Genomic DNA, 8,700 nt, shown 5'->3' on the forward strand with positions numbered 1-8,700 from the left:
GTCTGTTTTCCTCATAAACAGGCATGAACAACAATGTGCTTAACAGTATTCATTTTCAAATATTGCAACCAGAGCCAAGTACAATAATTGACCTTAAGTCCACATGTTTTCCTGACTGAAAAATATGTAGAACAAACAATGAAAACGACAGTATGAAATCTTCATCTCACAGACCAACTTTCACTGCAGGTTTGTTGTAGTAGAATTCAGCATTTCCCTAATCTTAACCACACAGATTAACATTTGCTTTTAGGAAATTTGAAGCAGCTCAGGCTCTGTTAGTTGTCTTCTGCTCCTGTCCCGCTGCACTGCAATTCCAAACAGGCACAGTTTTCCTGTTCTCCTTGATTTTTATTTTTCGAGTGTTACTGTATGGGATGCCAATGTGCCCCTATAATCTGTGTTTCTTATTATTATTACTGTCATTTTCATGATGGTTTTCATTATAATTCTTGTTTGTTTTGGATCGGTAGGGAGGGGGTTAAATTCCTCCCTGCTAAATTACATGTGAGAATGTGGCTGGAGCCACAGACCATAAAAGGCAGGTGAAACCCTTTGTTTAGTGGAGTGGTTTGGTTTGGAGAGACAGTAAGTGTTACCTGTAAAATTGTGTGTATATAGAGATAAATACTTGTTTATTTTGAGCTTTTTGTCAATTAAAGTATTTTGTTTCACTGCATTTTCTGACTCTGAGTTTTCCCTCTGCGGCTATCCTGCCACAGTTACACACAACAGACACTTGTAATCCACAAAAAGATGTTTGCTTCAAAGTTCCAAGATTAGGGTCACATACTTCATGTCCACCATAATTCCCGCCGTACCTCATCATGTGATTCCCAAGAACCATGGGAGATGTAGTTTCTTTCCATTGTATCTGTGTGCCCATCTCAATGCTTAACTTTTGGTTATTTACCACAATGTAGAAACCCTTTGCTTTAAAAACTAAAAAACACCCCTTTCTTACTCTGAGCTGTGACATTTTTATAAAGCTTTTCTATTAACACTGAGGTGACAAATACCAACTATATTTGCACTATGGCCAAAATATAACCCCCCACCCCATTTCTACTTTTATAATCATTGCGAAACCGGCTCATTTGTCACACTGTATAGATAAATAGATAGATATACTAAAGGAGGAATAAGGAGAAAGTAAAACATTTACACAAAAATGCTGTACACGTTTCTATACAGAAGGTGAGTTAATGCACTGATTCCAAACATAAAAATAAGAAATTACGAGATTTTATTTCTTTATTAAAAAGATTAAGTATCAAATATATAATAATCTACACAAAATAACTAAAAATACACATCCAACATCTACTTTAATTCATATTTTTATCATAAACCATAAATATTTTTGTAAGTAGCATAAAACTACTTTTTGCTTAAGGCTCCATTTTAAATTGTGTACACAAAAACCTGCAAAGAGTATATCAAACACCCACAGGGCATATATGATACGAGACAGCTTAGTCACACAAGACACAATTAAAGCTAGCGTAGCACTGTGGCAAGCTGGCTTGTGCTGTGACGCTGTTGCACGTTTTAATAAATAAACAAATAAAACAGTTGAACAAAACAAAACACTGCACACAAAACAAAACAGCACGTTGGCCAAAACAAATACACACAAACAAACAAACAAACAAACGGGACGAACAGCACATCTGGCAAATAAAAAACAAAAACATTCTCCACCCCAATAACAATGGTACACCCTGTCACATGAGGCAGACATGCCTGGGTTCTGCATTCTCCAGGGCTGGGCTGAACAGTTACTGTATTTTGGATTGTTATTGTTTCATTCATCTAAATGTATTCTAATATTTTATTAAATGTCCACATTTTCATGAGATCTTTAAAACCGTTCAGTCCAATTTCCACATTTTTCTCACTTGGATAACGGATAACGAAAATATGTGGTAATTTGTATAAAACATTCACCAAATGAAGGGCATATATTTAGATTATAAAAACATGTATTTAAGATTATAAAAACACATATATGGAGAGCACTGTATGTCCTCCTTTCCATGTCTCCTCTTATCCTAATAACTGTGATATTGAGTATCATATGCAAATTGGACAGTAATTACATAAAGGTTACACAGAGGACACATTCTCACCACTGGGACTCCATCAATTCTGGTGAAGGCCATAAAACTCTCACGATATCCCTGATAAGGGGATTTACACGCATCAGGAAAAAGACAAGTCAGCCTCAAAGGTTGTTTCCTAAAAACAAAAAGACAGGATTCTGCTCACGTTATTCAGTATAAAACAGTCATTCAAGTAAAATACGGATTTTTTGCTCCACAGCATTCATTATAAACTGTATATTTAAGGTGTATATACTGCAACCTAAAGTTTTAAAATCATGATGTCTAATTACATTAATTCATTCATCTCCTAAAGCAGGCATAGCTCTGGGCTCCTGTAATTACACTGAGCAACATGCAACACATTTGTTGGAAACTGTTCATCTGTAAGGTGCTTGTGGGCACGTCAGTGACGTACCTGCGGTCAACGGGGGTTTTAGGTCTTTCAGCGTCAGACACCCTTGCCCAGGCAACCCAGCAGAGGCTAATCAGGCCCCACCTCGTGCCCTGCATGCTACATTGTCGCCCTCTGGTCTTTCTTCTTCATCCACAGCCACCCAGAGGCTCTCTCTGCTGCCTCACTGATGTTCTTGGGTGCCTTCTTGCGAGTGGCCCGTGATACCAAGACTGCCCTGCAGCCACTTCAATCAGCTGCTGTATAAGGTCCTTATACTTGAGCCTCTTCCTTTAGTTTGCATCCTCATAACGGTCTTCCCATGGGACTGTAAGCTCCAGCATTATGACTTGCTTTGTTGATGCAGACACAAGCACAATATCTGGTCTAAGCACAATGTGTTGAGGGAGCCTTACCTGTCTCTCCAGGTCCACACTCTTGTGCCAGTCGCCTGCTGTTGCTAAAGCTCTAGATGTTGTCAGTGCCTAGTGGGGCCCTTGGCTTGACAAACGCAATGAGAGCGTGTCGTAATCCTGCCTGACACTATTCCCTTCTCCATTACTGCAGCGACCTCCTTGAGCAGGGATGAGGAACTTGATTCGCTGAATTTCTCTCTGCCACAGGTCGGGCCAAGTGAGTTATCACTCCTTTGCCCCATCCCACCCAGTCCAGACACCCTGCTGCTTCATTACAATTGTTCTGCGCGGTCTCTCCTCCTCCACGGCAGGTCGCACCTCATCCTGCATCAGCTTACGTCTCTCCTCGTCTGTGGCTGCATCGTACCTGGGGGCTGAGATGCTACCAAGTCCTGCACTTCCTTGTGCCACTCTTTCCACGATGACGCTGTGCCATAGCCAAGGCTCTGGCATACTGCTTCCTGTGCCTTCAGTTTTCCGCCTGTCTTCACTTTATTCCCTGCCTGAGACATCTTGCTGTCAGAGTCCCTATACTGCACTACCTCCCTTGCCCTGGTGACCTTGAATTGCTCTGAGCAGCTTGTTGGTCCTGTCACATTACACTGTAAATAAAAGCACGCTGTGAACTTCATCTTCATGGAGCCAACAGAGAAACTGACAGGCAACGTAAAAAAAGGCTACTAAGATAACATAGGAACCACTTACTTAAAGTTTTTATCTTACTGTTTTTAAGAATGTTGAGGGTTTTGAAACATAAGGATGAACAGTCAAGAAAAGTTTCATGAATAACAAGCCTTACTGTACTTATTAACCTTTATAAATCACACATCAGAAATCAACCAATCACAGTGAAGTATATGCCACGACACAGTACCTGTAGACATGTTATTTAGGGACTGTGGCAGTTGATGTTGGACTGAACCACTTCATGACTAGGGATAAGGGGGATAAAAACCTCTTACAAAAATGTAAATATTGTTTATTTTAATTCTATTCCTGAGTGCAATCTTCAATTGTGTGATTTATAGTCATGTGTAGGGTGTCTTCTATTGTATAAGAGACTTAATTTTGCACAAACAGCACAAGATGACTCTTCTACAATAACTTGGGTTAACACCATCTAGAATGAAAACAAATTATGGAAAGGCTGTTATGCATTTGCTGCACTGCTTGTTTGTCCTTTAACTACATAAATCTTGTTGTCACCACGCATGTCTGAATCCAAAATATAAACTGCATTTCTAGGGAAATAACAAGCATACATTGTACTGTAGTGTTGTTGGTTTTCTGCTGCCTTTTTCCTGGTTCATTTTGGAAACAAGACAGGTGTTCTAATGATACTGGATGAAAATAAATACATAAAGTGTAAGTTAAAGTTTTAGAAAACTGTGGCAGGGGGCAGAGCCCTGTGTGTAAATAAGGAGCAGGGCAAAACCCTGCTGAGCAAGTCACTTCACCTCCTTGTGCTCCGTCTTTCGGGTGAGACATCTTTGTAAGTGACTCTGCAGCTGATGCATAGTTCATACACCCTAGTCTCTGTAAGTCGCCTTGGATAAAGACGTCTGCTAAATAAACAAATAATAATAATAATTATTATTTTGTGTTTACTGCGATGGACTGGCGTCCTGACCAGGGTGTAGTCTCGCCTTGCGCCCTGTGTATGCCGGGTTAGGCTCCGGCTCACCGCGACCCTGTAAAGGAGTAAGCGGTTAATGATAATGGATGGATGGATGGATTTTGTGTTTATTTAAAAAGGGAATGTCTTGTTGTTGTGGTATGATTTAAAAAGTATTGTTTGGGGTTAAAAACACAGATGAATGTATTATAATTTAAACATGTGTTCTTCACAGATTAACAAGTGGTCTTTGGACCTCCCTGTATGTTCAAATATTAAGAGCTCTCTTGAACTCGTGGCCCATCTCAAAAGATGCATAGAAAGTCTGAAAGCAGGAACAGGCTCTGTACAGCTTGAAGTTTCTTTTGGCAGCACCCCATGTTCTCTTCAACTGCATACATCATTTTAATCAGCCAGCCAGGAAAAGTCTTTGTTTTCAAAACTGTAAAAAGTGATTTTGGGAGTGTGGTGATTTAAAAGATGGATTATATCTGCAAAATTCAGGCAGTTTCGTTATACTGCACTCTCCTACGCTTTATATCTAGAATCATATGGCTTCATTAGACTCTTTAAGGATTTGTTATTACATACTGGCACACGGAAATGGATCGAGTGTGCTACATGATGTTTTATAAAGGGTCCAGTGAAAGCCTGAAGCGACCACATGGCCCTGTAGAAATACTAAAAGAAATACAAACGGCTGGTTTCACAGTTCAGTCATGTTACTTTAGGTGCTTTAGTCCAAGTGTAACATGAGGGGATTTCATCTATCACATGGCCTAGTTATAACCCCTCACGTCAGTGATAATAGAGAAAATAAGTGCTAGTCTCATGGACGTTCTCACAGCTAGTTCACTTAGAAACTCAAGAGTTGAAACAAAAATGCTTTGTTTTATTGAATGCATTAAAATAGAATTAAACAATAAATCCCTGGCAATACACACCAATGTGTACAGCACGGGGTAAATAACAAATAATAAAAGATATCCACCCCAGAATAATGCAAACACGGTCACCAGTCCTGGGTGTGTGCAGTAGTGCTCATGGTGGGTGATACAAGTTTATATCCGTGACAATGGTGACGTGCATGTCCGGTTTAGTGCTGGCCCTTGGCGACAGCTCCGGATCTGTGTTAGCCATCTAGTAATGCACAAGATAAAACAAGACAATCACAAGACAAACAAACAAAACACTCACGGTACTTTTTACATGCAACGGGGTCTCTCACAGTCCTTCTTAGTTTATTTACACAAACCAAAGTGAAAGGAACATATTACGATTCTCCATCCCCTTTTATGCCGTCACACATGACCCCTTGGTAAATGAGTGCAACCGCCTCTCCAATCTGCGGCTGCCACGTTGTTTCCCTTCCGGGTCAATGCGTTATTGCAACAGAGTTGTTATGGAAATTTCATGGCAATTGCTTAGCTCGCTTATTAGCAATTAATACGCCTATATAGATAGTAACGCTAAGTTTAAGTAGAGACCTGTCCCGAGTCAATAGGACGAGTAGAACATGAGCTATAAGAAATAATATCTTTATGTTTATTAAGTATAAAAAGTATATTCTACAATTAGCCTGAGCTTGCTGTTCCTTGGAACTCACAGGGGGAGCAATTCCCCCATCGGCTGGTATGACAGCCGCCAATCAGAACTCCACCATCACTCACCCCATCTCTACAGACCAAAGAGAAATTAAAGTAAACAACTTTTAGAGAAACCACAAGAACAGCCTCTGCACTTATTTTTGTATTGCCATATATGTTACAAAACATGTTATGCAGCTGCACCCTGTATTCACCAAACATAGTTAATACTTCCTCTTTTTACTATTCTCTGTTACCTAAAACGGTATACGCTTCCTCTGCTAAGACATAGTTAAACTGCATTAAGTGCCTTATAAGGGAAGGACGATTAGTTTCCTGCCTTAAGCTTGTTTAAGCTGACTATATATTAACCTCTCAAAACCCCAGCCCCTCACAGACAATTTCCGCCTGGGGGGCTGTGCCCTTAAATAAATCACAATATCTTCCAAAGTATAGACAGCACAGGCATGGTTCAGGGCTTGAATTCAAGGTAACCCCTTGGGCATCAAGAATAAAACCTCAGGTGTGATAAAAGTCTTACTCAGTACCACACTGGAAGGAGATATCCAGAAAAAATACATAAAAAAACAACAAACGCTTTTCATTTTTTTATGTTCTATAGTCATTTTTTCAACTTGTAGCATATGAAAAGAGCCAGATTTTTTCCAGTGCTTCACCAACATGTCTACTATACTGGGAACTATTTGAATAAAGGGATCAAATTCTACAGGAGTTTTTACAAAGGGTCCCCAAACCTCTCCAAACCTCTCCAAAAATGAACATTGTGTAAATCTTTATGTCCAGTGATACACTAGTTTCTTGAGCAAGTTCTAAAAGGGATGTGAACTTCTGGCACCTCACATGCTATCCATTGCCACATGAATTAGATTTTGTAATCCCCCCTTTTTTTTTTGTCCAATATTTCATTCAAAAGGTGGCCTTTTTGGAGAGCTTTGGGGTGCCTGAAATGTATCCATGATGAGTATGCATGATGAGTATGCCTTTTCTGCTGAGAAACATCAAAACTCTCACTTGTTGAGGGGGGAGGGTTTTCTTCAGTGTCCTCACTGAAAATAAAAAGTGAAATGAATTGAAAATTAGAATAACATTTCCATTATCAGTATCAATGAGCAACAGATTCAAGCACAGTATTTGCACTGCTGAGAGGTGAACATTGATTATTGGATAAAGGTGTCTGCCAAATGTCTACAATAATAATACTAATAATAATGAGATTGCAGAGAACTTGGCTGCTCTCAAATCAAGCTGCCAGACTAAAAACACCTGAGTTCCTTTCATCTTTACTTTGATTGACATGTGGCAAGCAAAGGAACTGGGTGAGTGACTGTTGGGGGAGGCAGACAGCTTATCTTGAAAGGATAAGAAAACCTACACTGTTTCTAGGTGAGTAACACCACGCCTTGTAATCATGGAATTATATATATAAAAAAAAGTTTGCTAAACACTCTCATTTTATAAATCAGTGAACATCAATGAGAAAATAATAAAAACGGTCAGGAAGCAACAATTATTTCTTGCAACTTTTATTGCATGTAAAGATCAGAGACTGTATAGAGCAGCACAGCACAGTTGAGACATGGTGTTGCTAAAAAATTATTAAAAAAACGTTATTTCTATGTGTCCCTTGAGAGTCAAATGGTTGCATTTTCTAATAACATACTTACAGTAAAAAATGCATATTGAAAATTATGCAGTATAGTAGACATGTTGGTGAAGCACTGGAAAAAAATCTGTCTCTTTAATAATAATAATAATAATAATAATAATAATAATATGTAGTGTGGATCCATTATACTTACAAATTCTGAAGAGGATCCAATCCATCTTCAATGCTGCTTCAGACACTGAATCAACGCTCGCCAAACCAGGAAGTTGATCATTTTCGCAATCACTTTCACTCCTATCCATCTCTTCCAAAACTTCAGAAAGACTGAATCTACTTTGTTTAGGATGCTTTGGAACACTGCTCGACATTTTGTTCGATTTTACAAATTTTATAAATTGAAAAATGATCAGAAAATGTTATAAAACCGTGATCCGTTGTGCATACCGCTGCGCACTCGGTTGCAATAGATAGGGGTATGTTTACTGCGCAGATCGATTACTCTGTAATGGATTGGGCTACAAACAAAGTCAAGGTATCATTGGACAGCTTGTGACCTCCCCTACAACGTAATCAGGGAGGTTTCACCATCATCAGACAGCTGTAAGACCAGAGCAGCAAAACGCACAGCTAGTCGATTGCAGCTGTTTTAGAAGCATGATACAAGTCACATTGCCAAGGGGATATCTCAGCGGTGAAATGACGGATTCGAAAAATTCCTTCGCTGTTTGACGGTAGGAAAACAACGATTTTGATATTGAATCAGCTTTTTTTTCACTTTTGCTTTTGTAATAATATTACAAATGATTTATGAAATATAATGTGTAATTGCAGTACCATGTTCCGCCCGCGGGACAGGTGGGGCGTAAGTGGTTTTAAGGAGCCAGAAACGGCTCGGTGTGCGATTCTGCGATTGCTAATAGATTCTGTGTCACTCTGTTGAACGCTCCAGTTTGCAAA

At 39.4% G+C, this 8,700-nt stretch overlaps 1 long non-coding RNA gene across 1 annotated transcript; it reads right to left on the reverse strand.

Moving 5' to 3' along the window:
• Positions 1-5,401: 5,401 nt before the first annotated feature.
• LOC117972405 (uncharacterized) lies at positions 5,402-8,392 on the reverse strand. The gene is made up of 3 exons (XR_004663462.2): positions 7,937-8,392; positions 7,149-7,183; positions 5,402-5,670 (listed from the first exon to the last, which is right to left on the reverse strand). It is a non-coding gene; the product is annotated as an uncharacterized LOC117972405 (long non-coding RNA).
• Positions 8,393-8,700: the final 308 nt, after the last annotated feature.

Source organism: Acipenser ruthenus, chromosome 5 (genome assembly GCF_902713425.1).
Source record: "Acipenser ruthenus chromosome 5, fAciRut3.2 maternal haplotype, whole genome shotgun sequence".
Taxonomy (NCBI): Eukaryota; Metazoa; Chordata; class Actinopteri; order Acipenseriformes; family Acipenseridae; genus Acipenser; species Acipenser ruthenus.